Raw genomic sequence first — 16,095 nt, forward strand, 5'->3', positions numbered from 1 at the left:
AAATATCATTTAGTCACCAAAAAGAAGCGAGCTCTCAAACCAGCTCAAGACAGGGAGGACCCTTGAATTCCTGCGACTGAGCGACCGAAGCCAATCTGAACAGACCACCTGCTGAATGATCCAACTGTATGACCTTCTGGAAAAGGCAAAATTGTGGGGACCGTAAAAAGATGAGTAGTGGCCAGGGGTAGGTTAGGAGGGGAGGAATGGGTGGGCAAGGCGCAGAGGACTTTCAGGGCAGTGAAGCTCCTCTCTACCGTTGCTAATGGCTGATCCACGTCATCATACATTTGCCCAAGGCTGTAGGATGCGTAACACCGAGAGTAGAAGCTGCTGTAAGCTGTGGGGTCTCAGGGGTGATGCACCAAAACAGACGCAGGTGGCAACGGTGGGGAGGCTAATACACGCGTTGGGCTGGGAGGTGTGTGGGAAAACAGCTCTCTTCGCGATTTTGCTGTGAACCTAAAACTGCCCTAAAAATAAAGTCCATTAAAATTTTCATGAGAAGTGTGGATTCTAATGGTGTATTTAATAGGATGAATTCACCCCACGACTCTCCTGTGGTTCGAGTGCCGAGCCGGTTCTGGGCTGCTCACTGTATTAGGAGGAGGAGGAGGCCCCCAACTTGCCTGCTCTCGGGCAAGGAGAGCCCAGAACGTACAGGAGTAATGTAGAAGGAATGCACCGAAGGTAGACATAAAACACGACAGCAAATCCAGGGTGAGGAAGTGACCTGACACTCACCTACCTTAACGGGAAAGTGGGGGGCAGAAGAGCCTCTGAAGGCGATTGTTGATCTTTTTAATTCAGAGTGTGGTCCCCTAAGGGCACCGAACCTCCAGAGTGCAAAGTAGATATATTGACTATTATGATGTACATTTAAACTTCTTTATTTGGCTGCATTTCCTCTTTGAGCAAACACAGAATAGGTTCTACAAAGGAGAGGTATGTATAGATTTTAGGGATTCTCTTTCCCAAACATTTAATGTTATCAATAAATGGACTGAGGACACTCAGGGAGTTAAAATGCCCTTTCCAAATAACCAACGGTCTGCTCCAGACTTGTGCTCTGCTCTCAGGTCTACCAAGGGGTGGTGGTGGGGGTGTATGTTTGCACCCTCTCATTTTGGTTTTATTTTTATAGGTCCTCCACGCTGCAGCTGCGTGGCTGTAAAGACATTATTATGCAGTCAGAAAATTCAAATACAAAGGAGGAAATTAACATTTATTCTATACCTGTGATAATCTGAGCAATGTACTGAGACCTTTAATGATTCATTTGACCAAAATAGACAGAGCATGAAGAGGCAAAGTCGTGCAAAGGAGCAGGTCGTGCGCAGGAGGAGAGCAGTCCAGAGGTGCTCCAAGCAAACAGCGTGTGAGCCTCGAAGTCTGCTCGAGCCACCGTGATACCTTGTCAGCTTTGGTAAGGGTTGCATTGTACTGAGTGAACCGTGTGAAGAATTGAAGGATGCAGAGAAATATTATTTTTAAGATTTATTTGAGAGGGTGTGCATGCATGAGTCAGGGGAGGGCGGGAGGAGGGGGAGAGGACCCCAGGCAGCCTCCCTATGGAGCAAGGAGCTCTGTCCCAGGGCCCTGAGATCATAACCTGAGCTGAAACCAGGAGCCTGACGCTTAGCCCACTGAGCCACCCAGCCACCTGGAGGAAACAAAATGATATCACAAGAACCCTGTGTTTCAGATATGATGATGCCCATTTCACGGATGGGAGAAATGGAAGCTCAGAAGGGGCTGCAGTGACAGCTCGGTGCATAAAACAACATTCAAAATACGATCCACATGATTACAGTGTCCTTTTTCATTAGACTGGAGAGCCTTTTACCAAAGCCATTAACTCATTTCTTTCCTGCAAAACCACAACCATATGATATGGGTGAAAACAAAGACATTGGAGAATAAACAGCTTTTTTCCATGGGAGATGAAATATTATATATTATAATATTATATTATAATGAAATATATTTAATATATTATTTAATATTTATTATTTAATTTAATTTAATTATTATTTAATGTTTAATATATTATATATGATATTATAATTATATATATATAATCCACATACATTCTTAATGCCTTCTTCATTCTATTATACTGTTCTTTAACCCTTTTCAAAGCTGGATATCAAAATTCTTTTATCTTTCCATCTTATTGTTTTTGAAAACCAAGATCCTTTAAGACATTTCTTGTACTAAACTGAACAATCTTAATACGTTCAACATGCATGAAAATAGTACCTTAAATCTGAGGATCAAGAATTAAAAATAATGACCGAGGTTTTTTATCACATTTGTTAATTGTCAATTTGTTGAGGAACATTTTTCAACTGTTGCCTCTTTAGTCATTGTTCTTAAAGTAGGATTATCTATAATTAAGAAGATTGACCTGAATTAATATTTTCACACCGTTTGCTGGCATTGCCGGGGATAAGCCATAGGAATGTGGGATTTCTCTCTCAACGTCATTTCCTTTCCATCTGTCTTAAAATTGCTTTAATCTTCTCTTTACACACTGCATTAGTAGACACAGATTAACTCTGTTGTTTTTTCCTTGTCAATCACACGGCACCCAGGATTGCTAATATTATTCTATTGGATAAAAGAAAGCCCTACGTCGTAATTCAGTTTTACAAGACGCACACCCAGGCAGGCACACACACTAATCACACACGGAATGGAAAGTGGCCTGTGGATCCGACAGACTGTGTTATTGGTCTTGACATGTTTAGCATATTTGCAGATATCTTGCAAAATGCCGCAGCATAGGATGATCACATTTGCAGGTGACCAGGAAAGGAGAGAACCGAGTAAGCTGAATAATAGGCGTAAGATTCAGATGTTTCATTATGACTTAGAATGATGAACCTTATCCAGATGAACTCCACTTAGATTTGTTTAAGGCAGGAGCAATAAGGCCGGAAAAACAAAAGTAAATATAGAGGATGGGGGAAATATTGGTTAAGAGGTGAGCCTATGAAGAAGAAGACCTGGGCGTGGGGCAGTGATTCCAGGTAACTACCAGGGAAACTGTGCCTTGGGCTGCCATCTGTGGGTATTTTGGTTCCGATCGGCAGGGACCATATCCCACACACTGTGTTCAGCTCCCATAAATGATAACCTGATAGAGTGAAGCATTGGCAAAGGAAGGTCATGCAGTAGTGAAGGAACTCAATAATAATTTTCTTGGGATTTTAAAATTATTTCAGAGAAAGGGCTCAGCGATCAGACTGTGTTCGAATCCCAGCTCAGTCTGCTGAGGATCTAAGTTAGTGAACAGAGCAGAATACATAAGCTCCTTGGTGCTTCAGGTAATGCACATGTTTAATTTTTCTCGTCGGTGGCACGGGGAGGTTTTATCTTTAGGGAGTATTTTTGGATGAAACAAGACAAAGCGTCGTATATACCTGACAAATTTGACGGTCAGTGACATTTATCTCTCATTATTTTTTCCTTTATACCATAATAATTATTGAAGAGAGTCAAGGAAGACAGTTCTCAGAAATAGGATATCTCGGAAAGACATGACCCCACTCCCCCGAAATCATTTCCTCCCGTAAGACAGCCTGTGGGGGCTAAGAGCAGCTGCAGCAGCCTCCTGCTTGAGCCTAATAAGCCCCGGCCACATCACTTTTCACGCATACTTCCACATAAAAAATGTTGGGATGTGTTTTGTAAATAAATAAGAGAAATGGTAAAGTAAGTTATTTTTGAAATAGCACTCTAGCAAGAGTCAAGAATAATTTAGCTGGGGACGGTGAGAGGAACATGGGTTAGGGATGTGAGAGTGCTTAGCGTGATTTTGTGTCTGTATCATGGCAATATCCAAAGTAGTTGTAAAGGTGACGGATAGGACAGGTGGCATGACAAATACCATCGGTGATATTTTCATTATTCCACCATAGTCTTCAAAAAGTGATCTTTAGCTCGTCCTGAACGGAGAGAACAAACATCGAAACCTATCAGTCAGGATTAGATCATTTTAGCAATTCTTTAACTCTCAAACACGGGTCTCTAAGGTGTATTCAGACGTAGAAAATACCTGTTAGCAGGTAAACCCTGTTTCTGATTTGTCAGCCTCACCCGAGTTCACTTGTTTCCTCTTTTGTGTCCCCAGATGTTCTGCGATCTTGTGATCACACTCCCTTCAACCATATGAATCTGAGCAATCGAGTGGAAAGGAGGAATGTAAGCTCTTAATGTGCCTCTTTCTTGCCTGGCTCCCCACGAGGCGCTTCAGATACGTGATTTGATTCAATGGTCACAAGAGGTAAAGGATCACACTTACAGTGTGTTACCCACTCGGGGGTCTCCTAATGAATGGAGTAAGGGTTCAAATCCAAAGTCTGAGGCCTTCCCTTTATGTCACGCTGCAACCTATGTCCAGTAAAACTGCAATTTTAGACTTTGTCACGCACTGTGTAATAGGGTGATTTTCCCACAGGAAATGATGTAGTGGAATCGCAGAGAGGCGTGTACTGCCGAGGACTATTACGACGACGATCCCCCGCCCAGGGCCTTGCTTTGTGCTCGTGTGTGCCTGGGGTTGTGAGTGTGGGTGCCGCTGTGTGTGAGTTTCCCATGTACAGATTGCCGTGAATCTGATGGAAGGATGCTTCCTTGAGATTCTTGAAATCCTATCACCGCAACATCCACCTCTCGCAAGGGCAGCATCAGAGCAATACCTACAGGGAATAGCAATTAGCACTTTCTAAAATAGTCTAATTAATGCAAAATCCTATTTCACTAGCAACCAAAATAGGATTTTCATTTTAACCCTTTATTAGTAGTCCTAGCTTATGAATACAGTTACTTGACGCAATTTTGAGGGGGAATCAAAAAATCAGAATAATCATGATTCACTGAAACCGCTTCAGATGTTTAACCTTTCCAAAAGTTCCTCCTAATGTTCACCACCGGGCAACTGCAACGGAGTGATAAGGAACCAAGCTGGAGACCGGGGAAAAGGAGATTATCAAGTATGAACAATTAATTTGAGTACTTCTCTCAAACTCAGTGGGCAACGTAGGTTGAGTTTAGAGTCTTTATACCTGAAATTTAAAAGCTTAGTTTTTTTTTTTTTTGGAGGACAGTACAACAATCTCAAATTGTCCTTTTTTCTACAAATATTGATCTATTTATATAGACTTGAAATGAAGAGAATCTAAGCTGGAATCACCCTAATTCCTATGCTCCGACTCCATTTTTTTGATGGTCTCAGGTATCCCGGTGTCAGTGATGGCTCTTCCCTCACCATTTGCCGTCTGCGTGAGGTCTCCACGCTGCACTCCACCGGAGCCTCAGACAGGAGCCCTATCTCTGGGCCACGTGCAGTGCAGTGGGCTTTGCAGAACTGAGCCTCCGGGGTCTAACCCACCACGACCAGAGACTTCAGTGTGCAGTGGCGGGGGGTGGGGGGGTGGGGTGGGGATGTGCTTTGAGCTTCAGGAAAGAGTCATGCCCTCTAGTTATCTTATTACAGAACCTAGGGTTGGTTGGTGCAGTTGAGTGGGTTTTGGAATTCTAGTCCTTCGGAGGCTCTTACTTGATAAAACTTGAACTGGTTGTAGTTAAGCTCCTCTCAAATTTTTGAGGTAACCTGAACTCCTTTGCAGAAGTTTAAAGCTGGTGTTTCTGTGGGATAAAGATCTGTGTCCTCTGCCCATGGGCTATTCTGGCCTTTTTTTCTTTTCTTTTCTTTCTTTTTTTTTCTTTTCTCTTTCTTTCTTTCTTTCTTTCTTTCTTTCTTTCTTTCTTTCTTTCTTTCTCTTACGTCTAATAGCTCCATAGAAAGATAAGGACCAAAAAAAAAAAAAAAAAAAAGGAAAAAAGAAAAAGAAAAGAAAAGAAAGAGGGATCCCTGGGTGGCGCAGCGGTTTGGCGCCTGCCTTTGGCCCAGGGCGCGATCCTGGAGACCCGGGATCGAATCCCACATCGGGCTCCCGGTGCATGGAGCCTGATTCTCCCTCTGCCTGTGTCTCTGCCTCTCTCTCTCTCTCTGTGACTATCCTAAGTAAATAAAAATTAAAAAAAAAATTAAAAAAAAAGAAAAGAAAAGAAAGAAAAGAAAGAAAGAAAGAAAGAAAAAAAGAAGAAAAGAAAGAAAGAAAAGAAAAGAAAAGAAAAGAAAAGAAAAGAAAAAAAGGAAAGGAAAGGAAAGGAAAGGAAAGGAAAGGAAAGGAAAGGAAAGGAAAGGAAAGGAAAGGAAAAAAAAAAAGAAAGATAAGGACCAGCAGAAGAAAGACGTTAGGGTCAACTTGTCCTCCCGAATCTCGTGGTAATGGGAACGTCTCTTGGAAGTTCTGACTTTTCCCTCCTTTTGCTTTGAGCTTCAATATTGGGTTGGGAGACCCCTGGCTTCCATCCTGTTCACTCATATAAACTCTGCTCTGCAAGTTGGGGCATTTAACTCCAAGGCGGAGACAAGGGGCTCCATTACAGGACCTTCAGCTGTCTCTACAATGGGCTCGCTGGCGGTATCATCACCGTCAGTCACCACGCACATGCTGCTCGGTAGAGACCAGAAGTTTCAGTTGACAGGCTAGTAGTACCCGCCGAGGACAAGGATGTGTTTGCAGCTCTCGAAGCAGACACAGGAAGGCTGAGGATTGTCAGAGTGTCTTGCCTGGCCATGCTGGTGTGTGTCCCCCTGGATCCTTAAAAGCCGGTCCTGCCAGCGTGCTGCTTATCTGCCCTGGGTCTGCATGTTCAGTCTCTCACCCCCAGCATTACCAAAAGAGGTGGCCCCAGACACCCCGGGGAACATGTGAAGACTCGAGGCGAACTCAGTCTTTCTGTTCTTTCCTGGAAAAACTCCACAACCTGGACAGAGAGGGAGGAAAAACAAGTGATGCAGAGAAGCAAGTGAGACTACAAAGGGCTGCTCCCCTCCCTTCTGCAGCCCAACAACTTACGGGCTTATAATGAGAAGAACCTTTGAGATCATCAAGTGCAGTTTCCTGCTTGTTGCTGGAATTCCCTCTGGAGAAACACTCCTACACACACACACACACACACACACACACACACACACAAATAGGCATTCCAGTTTTTTCGGCATAGTTCCAATTCGCCAGGAAATATTCTCAGAAACTTTTACTTTATACAATTGTGTTAGTGTTACTTCCAAGTAGATTCCTTTAGGTGAAGCTTCTGGTCAAGGGAAATGCATAATTTTGATGGAGACTAAAAAATCATGCACATGTGCACAGTCCTAACTATTCACCGCCGTTGATACATTCACATCACACAGATTCTGGGTCAAAGGAAGGACTTTGTAAGAGCTAAAAGTGTCCCACCACAGATCAAGCCGCTCAGATTTCAGTGGTCAGTATTCAAGAGCAGACCGGATGGACAGGACGCTGTCCAGGACTCTACAACATTGCATATGAGATGAAAGGAACTGGCTAGCATCGAGGGAATGTGCAGAACTCAGTCTTGAGGGACACTGTGGAGAAATGCTAAGAGCCTCTCCGACGTGGCAAGGCCTCCAAGTAGTGGCTTACATGGTTCCGGATCCTGCAGATGTAACTCATTTTCCAGTCGAGCCTAAGAGCACATCAGAGGCTACGCGGGACTAGCTTCTCAGGGCTCTGCCAAAGCTCCTTGGCCTGGTCTTCTGGAACCTCTTGCGGTAACACAACACTGGGCCCTTGGCCCCTGTGTCAAGTTCAGGCATGCCCAGTGTCTGCAGCTGGGGTGGCCTGAGTGCTGCTGTGACCCTCCTCTGATGGCATCGCAGGCCACCAAGGCAGCTCTTTGAATGGACAATAGATTTCTTGCATCTGGAAGACGCAGAGCTGAAAGGTAAAAGGAACAGCCAGCGGCCACCTTCAGGCAGCGCTGCTGCTTTTCGTATCACGGACAAGTGTTTTCCGAACCTCAACACAAGCGACCTAAGTAGCTCGAGGTCTTATGGAGCTTGTGGCCTCTTGACCGTACGTCACACTCATGCCTGGCTCACTCTTCCCCCCTTGCAGCCAGGGCGGCCAGCAGCAGGACGTGCGGACAAGCCGGCGCTTGGTGCCCACGGGCACCGTGAGGACATAGCCGTGGCCATGGGTCACATCTCTTTTCATCTGGTTAAATTTGTTCTCGAATATCAGTATGTCCTTGGGCGTGGCACGTTCTCTTGTCCAGTGGTTGGCGCACCTCCACGGCTGCAAGAACCCCCCGGGGGGCTGCGTCTGGCGGCGACAGAGGGCAGCCTGGACTCACGGCTCGGGGTTCCCTCTGTGAAGAGAGCTTCTCCGGGTCGTCCCCACCTTCCTCACCACACCGCTCTGGGCTTCCCGTGTTCCCTGCTCCCCTGACAGGTTGGGAGTAAAGTCCCCTCGTGTGCTTCCCGGCCTCAGAGCCCAGGGTGGAGGAGGCTCCTGAGGGTCAAAGGAGGGTGTGAGGCCTTTCCTCCTTGCCTGGACACACACTGGGCTGCCCAAGGCTTGGAGGTACGGCCATGCTCAGAAAGAGCTCCTCCCCAGGTCTGACACACCTGCTGCCACCACTCCCACCTTTGGCTACTCCAAGTGGGCCACCACCCACGGTCCTTCAGCCGCTCCTTCTGTGGAGCCTCCCCACAGCCCCTTTATCTGCCCATGCTCACTGCGACCTGTGGCCATCACACACCCCTTTGTCCCTGCCCCCGTCACTTGCCCCTTCGGGACAGAGCCTCCTGTTTGGCCAACTGGGAGACCCCACCAGGCCTGGGGATGGGGGTAAGCAGGGCTGCTACGCTGGTCTTTATGGGGTATAGCCGTGAGCTAACAAGGGCACTACTAGCCAAATATAATTGAGGGTAATTCCTTACCCCAGATTCTCCTTTTAAGATACAAATAAAAGGCAGTAGTGGATCAGGTCCTATTATTAATTAATGGTCAAAGATTGACTTGTACTCCCTATTTTACCTAGTTTTATGTATCTTATTAAGATATGAACAGTGTTATAATTCTATTCCCCAAAACAGCGGTTATGTGTCTGGCAGTGGGTGAAAGAAAAACATATTTCTGTACAAGTAGTCTCTGAAATTTGAAGGAAGTAAGGAGAAATTTCTGAGGAACGTTTACTTAACATGTTTTAGATATGAGAAGACTCTAAATGTAGAAATGGAGGCTCTGAACCCATCAGATGGATCAGTTCAATATGCAGGTGACTATGGTTTATCCACTATGTCAAGTACCTGAAAGTCCCCCTCCAATGGCAGTGGGCCTCACTTCTCATTTTACATTATTTCCAGAGTACAGAAATATTTGCCAAGGGGCTGGTACATTCCTTTTGATTGTCCTTTTTTTTAAGATTTATATATTCATTTTAGAGAGAGAATATGTGTGAGGAGAGGAAGGAGCAGAGGGAGAGAGGGAACCTCAAGCAGATTCTGCACTGAGTGGGGAGCAGATGCAGGGCAAAGTCTCACCACCCCGAGACCTGACCTGAGCCAAAATCCAGAGTCAGATGCTCCGTCGACTGTGCTACCCCGGTATCCCTATTCCTTTTGGTTTCCCTCTCTCCTTCCTCCCTGTGTCCCTCCCTCCCTCCCTCCCTCCCTCCCTCCCTCTCCCTTCCTCCATCTTCTCCCTCCCTCCTTGCCTCCCTCCATCTCCCTCCCTCCCTCCCTCCCTCCCTCCCTTCTTCCCTCCCTCCCTCCCTCCTTCCTCCCTCTATTTCCCCTCCCTCTATCCCTCTGTCCCTTCTTTCCTGTGTCCCTCCCTCCCACCCCCTCCCTCCCTCTCTCCCTCCATCTTCTTCCCTCACTCCTTCCTCCCTGTGTCCCTCCCTCCCTCCCTCCCTCCATCTCCCTCCCTTCCTCCATCTTCTCCCTCCCTCCTTGCCTCCCTCCATCTCCCTCCCTCCCTCCCTCCCTCCCTTCTTCCCTCCCTCCCTCCCTCCTTCCTCCCTCTATTCCCCTCCCTCTATCCCTCTGTCCCTTCTTTCCTGTGTCCCTCCCTCCCTCCCTCCCTCCCTCCCTTCTTCCCTCCCTCCCTCCCTCCTTCCTCCCTCTATTCCCCTCCCTCTATCCCTCTGTCCCTTCTTTCCGTGTCCCTCCCTCCCACCCCCCCTCCCTCCCTCTCTCCCTCCATCTTCTTCCCTCACTCCTTCCTCCCTGTGTCCCTCCCTCCCTCCCTCCCTTCCTTCCTCCATCTTCTCCCTCCCTCCTTGCCTCCCTCCATCTCCCTCCCTCCCTCCATCTCCCTCCCTTCTTCCATCTTCCTCCCTCCCTCCTTCTCCCTCTATTCCCCTTCCTACCTTCCGTCCACAGAATGGAGGGGCTCCCGCGTGGTGGGGTAGGGGTGGGGCAGAGGGAGAGGGAGAAGCAGGCCGACTCCCCGCTGAGCAGAGGCCCAACAGGCTCTTGGGATCCGGAGCTGAAGGCAGGTGCTTAAGTGACTGAGCCGCCCAGGTGCCTCTCCTGTTGGTTTTCTCGATTGCTCTTCTGTGAGATATCTCTCTCTATACTATCCTATCTATATAGATATCTCTATATACTATATACTAATCTATATATACTATATAGATATCTCTATTCTATCTCTCTGTATAGTATCTGTCTCTGTCTCCTCCATGAGTCATATAATATGACCGAATGACCTTAAATGACTGAGCAATCCTTACATTGTGTGTGTGTGTGTTTCATTTAACACTACTATCCTGAAAGTTGGATGTTAACTCATTGACTTAAATAGAGCGACTCTCCCGCAGCCCAACGGTGCGAGCTGGACTACACAGATCATGCCTTTCTTCCACTTCATGCTCCTGTTTACATTTCTCCTCGGCGCCTCCAATCAGGTGAATGATCTCGAGCACCTGATTCAGTCCAGCCACAGAGCAAACCAGACAAACCCTGTATCTGGCTGTCTTCCTTGTACTTTGGCAAACACGGTAGCAAGGGGTCCGATACAACATATATCCGGATCCCGGTTCTGTTCCTTCTAGCTATGGGACATTAGGCAAAATCCTTAAACTCTCAGAGTTCTATATTGTTACCTGCAGTGTTGGCATAATAGCATCTACTTCATAGGTAGATGAGAATTTAATAAGGTGCCGCACAGAAAGCTCTTAATTTGGGGATTCATGTTTAATAAGCACTCAATAAATGGTCGCTGTTCCTACTAATGAGTTTCAGGTCTGTCCTTCACATAGGCCACCATTCCACATCAAAATAAAAATTTCTAATTGAGCAGCTCTTTCGATCTGTTTAAGGCATTTGATATTCTCCTTATGTGCCCTGTGTACACATAAGGAAGTACACGGTCATTGCCAAAAAACTATTTTCCCTGAGATCCTGGCAAATAAGTAGCCCTATTCTAGAGCACAGCGCAGGCACTGCAGTGAGCTGTGTAGCAGGTGATCTATTGCTTCGCTCTCGGATTTCTGCCCGCGTTGGGCTGAGGAGAGGATAGATCGCAGCAGGCACTTTTATAAAGGCCCAAGGGATAGGTATTGGAAGGAGGACAAACAGTCAGTGGATTGAACGCTGAAAATTCAAAGCAGAGAGCAAATCTCCAACTGAGCCTTCAGTTACATTCTCAGGAGGGAGTCAAGAATTAGAGACCAGGGAATGAGACGAACTCTCGATGCGCTGTTAGGACCTTTGCAGCTTTGTCCTGCTGTTTTATCACATCTACATTTATTGAATACCTACTACGTGTTAGGTCAGGTGTTGTAAGATAAAAATTAGAAAATTGTCCCTGCCCTCACGGTATTTGATGAGGGTTGGGTTAGAAAGAGATACATAAATCACCGCTGAACAATATGGTGGATGAGAAGGTATCTGAGAGGGATATGCGTTAATTCATATAGGAGCACAGCTAAGAGAAAGCCTTTCGGGGTGGGAGAAAATTTAATTATAGATTGAAATAGCATAGGAGTGACTCAAGCAAAGACCGGGCATGCTGGTCATACCAGAATAAGGGAGCAGTTTGTGCAGAGGCCAAAGGCCAGACAGACCATCCAGAGAACAGTCAGTAGTTCATGTTAGATTAGCACAGAGTAAGTAATAGAACTTAGAAGTAAGCCTGGAGAGGAAAGCAGGATGGAGATTATTGAGGGCCTTGAAGGCTTTCTTAAAGAAAGATTTTATTTATTTGAGAGAGGGCACATGAGCAGGGAGAGGGGCAGAGAGGAGGAGACATGCAGACTTGCCATCAAGACCTGAGCCAAAGGCAGACGCTTAGAAGACAGAGCCACACAGGCGTCCCCTAGTCCCCTTGATAACCACTTTATTTTTTTTAATTTATTTTTTATTGGTGTTCAACTTGCCAACATATAGAATAACACCCAGTGCTCATCCCATCAAGTGCCTCCCTCAGTGCTCGTCACCCAGTCACCCCCACCCCCCGCCCACCTCCCCTGCCACCACCCCTTGTTCCCAGTCAGGAGTCTTTATGTTCTGTCTCCCTTTCTGATATTTCCCACTCATTTTCTCTCCTTTCCCCTTTATTCCCTTTCACTATTTTTTATATTCCCCAAATGAATGAGACCATATAATGTTTGTCCTTCTCCGATTGACTTACTTCACTCAGCATAATACCCTCCAGTTCCATCCACGTTGAAGCAAATGGTGGGTATTTGTCATTTCTAATGGCTGAGGAATATCCCACTGTATACAGAGACCACAGCTTCTTTATCCATCATCTGTCAATGGACACCGAGGCTCCTTCCACAGTTTAGCTATTGTGGACGTTGCTGCTATAAACATCGATAACCACTTTAAATACTTGGTAGTCAAGGGTTGTTTCTATCACTGCAGAAAGTTCTATCAGACAGGAGGGGAAATTCCTTACTTCACAAATCAGGACACAACAGCAGCTCAGCTGAAAGATCTCACATTTATTACTGAACCAACCTACTGGTATAGGGGCTCCTTGATAAGACCTGTCTATTGGCCAGGTAGGAAGGATGTTTCCATATTGATAGAATAGGAACATGTGATCTCCATGCAGCTTAAGTATCTGTGCCAATTATGTTTGCTATTTCATGATGTGCGATGCTTCCCCACAGACCCAGCTTGGTTCTTCTCCAGTGCCTCCTCTTGGAGCTGAACCTGATTTTATTACCAGTTTTCATCTGAATCCACTGGGGAATGGGACGATTCTGCTTTTGTTTCTTGGCCAGGGATCGCTTGATTCTGAAAGTCTTGTGAGAAGACATGGCGATCACAGTCAACCACACACACAGGGATGGCTGAGAAAAGGAGAGAGTTTCCTAAAGAATTTAAATTTATCCTGAGTATTGTGAGCTGTGGAAAAATGAGCACATGAGTAAATCAGTCTGAGTGTGCTCTACAGGATTCATTCTGGATCCAGTGAAGACAATGGATTGGAAGGAGTTAAGGTCCAAACAAGGAGAAAGATATTAGCATTTCCAGAAGGTCTGGAAAACTGGTAAAACACTCGGCAGTGACTGGAGTCTGAAGAGAAGGGTATTCCCAGGTTCTTGAAAGATAAAAGTGATGATCACAGTAACTGTGAAATTTGATCCTTTTATTCTATGACTACATCGCGAGATCTTGAGTTTTGAAAAAAGCCAATTCAACTCTTCATCCATTCGTTCATTAGTCCTCCATTGAACTGACATTTAATAAACACTATGTTGCAGACCCTGTGCTAAGGATGGCAGATACGGAGATGGTGCCAAAGACCATGCTTTGAACCATTTCATCATACTTTTGTAGTGGAAGTGGACATGTTGTATTACAGCGTGGTATGGCCGGGGCTGTAGTGGAGGAGTGCTCAGAAGACGTCCTCGGGCACTGTGGTTTCCTCTTGAACAATGTCAGTGGAACTGGATGGTCCCATTCTCTTACTAAAAAGAGTCCAATTATGTACTTGGAAACATAAACAGATGATGTATTTCTGAGTCTTTAAATTACACTTTGAGGTTGTGCTGGGACAGTAAGGCCTGAATTCAAATCCTAGCTAAGCACCTTGCTGTTTGACTGACCTGGAATAAATCTATCAACCTTTACGAAACTTCACTCTTCTTATCCGCAAGTTGCACCCACGTGCTCTTAAGCATTTGGAAGGAACACATTCTAACTTAAAATTAGACTAGACCAACAATATATGTGTCACAACGTTCACACTTCTAGAACGAGTGAGGAACAGAGGAGGAGATTAGGAACTGGAAATCAGGGTTCAGATGATAATTGAGTATTGGACTATTTAGTACTGGAGATAGTCATATATTCCTAGTTTAGAAATGGTGAAACTGAATACAGAACTAGAAAGGTTTAAAGGAAGGAAATGAAACAGATTGGAGATTGGGCAAACCACGTGTGAACACTCACAGGAAGTGTGGCCAGCCCTTAAACAAATACAGCCCGAAGCAACGAAAAGAAACATGGAAGAAAAGAAAAAAAAAGCGAGTAGTCTAACTTACAATAAGAGCAAAGGAAATTTATTTTTCTTGCCTTTCTTTTCTCTTAATGTTCATTTGTATGTTATTTTTCTTTCTTTTTCTCTGCTGTGTATTTTAAGGGTTCTCAGAATTTTCTGACACGTGTATCTCAAATCCTTCAAAAAATGTTTCTTACACATAAATGCATCTTATCACCTCAGTAATTTGTGGTTAATTTTACATGAGATATGGGTCCTGTTAGGCTTTAGCTCTAAGGAAACCGTGTCAAGTTAGTCTTAAAAAAATTCATCAGTATGTTAACACTATTATAATTTCTGTGCTTAAGTGATATAAAAGGGTACAATTAATTTCCAGTTTCTTATCGGCTAGAATCTCACCTAATTCCTATTAGAAACGTTACGACAGACCCCAAATGAAGTCGTTTGTGCTCTGCCCCATGTCACCAAACCCAGACTTAACGGAGTCACAGTTGCAGCTCTCCCAGAAATGGAAGCTTGGACCAGTCAAGCAGGAGTCGCATGATCAGCACTGATTAGGTGATCTTGATAGACATCTGCCTTTCTCCAAAGGAAACTAACCTTGCAATAACCAACTCACCTTTTTTTTTTCCTGCTATTAAAATGTCCTTGTTCCCACTCCCTTCTGTCTATAAATGTCTTTCATTTTGTACAGTTCTTGGAGCTCCTTTCTATTTTCTATATTGGATGCTGTCTGATTCCAATTGATTTTGCTCAAATGAACTCTTAAAGTTTTTATACGGCTCAGTTTATCTTTTAGCAATCCCCGTGGATGTTTTCATAGGAAAATCTTGTTTGCTCTTTCTGACCCACCTCCAAAAAAGTAGCAGGTTGCATGACATTGGGAAGAGCTTTGAAAACAAGAAAAAAAAAAAAAAAAAACAGGCAAAGGTTGGAGTCCCTTCTCTGACATTCGTTATGTACATACATATGACCTTGGATACTTTGCTTAACATTTTTGAGCTTTGAATCACTTCCTTCTAGGGAAAAAAAGTAGATGGACAGCTCACAAGACTATAATGAAAATTTAATACAGTATTGTTATATAGTAGAAAGCGTAGTGTCTGGCATATAATAATTGCTCAATAAATGGTAGCTATTATTACTTCATTACCTAGGCTGTTATATCTTTTCCTGGAAGTCTTACCTGATGAAATGTTTATTGGTTATAGAAAAGATTTCAAGAAAATCTAAGAAAATTGTTTCCCTTCCTACGAATAATTTTAAATGCAAACATCTTTAGAGTTTTACGAATTTACCTGTCTTATACTATCTGTAAGGTTAATGGTAGTGAAGATAGAAGGAAATCACGGCTTGAGGGTTGTGAAGCTCCCTAGTGACATAAAATCGATCAGTTAGTTCGTTGTACATTGTCTTTCTCCTGCTCACTATGCATACCGTGGAGTAAGACAGCTATTAAAATCTATTAACCTGATATTCCTCTTTAAACTGAAAGATGTGTCCAGAATAAAGGATAAAGAATATTTTGGGAAGAAAGTTCATCAGTGTTTAGATGGTCAGTTTCCTCAGGTTGACTCTCTCATTGGAAGAGATTTCCTTCTCTGACATGTTAAGCAGTGCCTCCAGGAGGGAAATAGATTGATTGCAACTTCCTCTGCGAATGGCAAGTCCTGGGTCTCCTCAATGTAGTTTCAATGTTCCTTAGGGTGATGTCCTCCAATTAAAATAACTTGTTTAGTGAGTT

The sequence above is a fragment of the Nyctereutes procyonoides genome, unplaced genomic scaffold (genome assembly GCF_905146905.1).
Source record: "Nyctereutes procyonoides isolate TBG_1078 unplaced genomic scaffold, NYPRO_anot_genome, whole genome shotgun sequence".
Taxonomy (NCBI): Eukaryota; Metazoa; Chordata; class Mammalia; order Carnivora; family Canidae; genus Nyctereutes; species Nyctereutes procyonoides.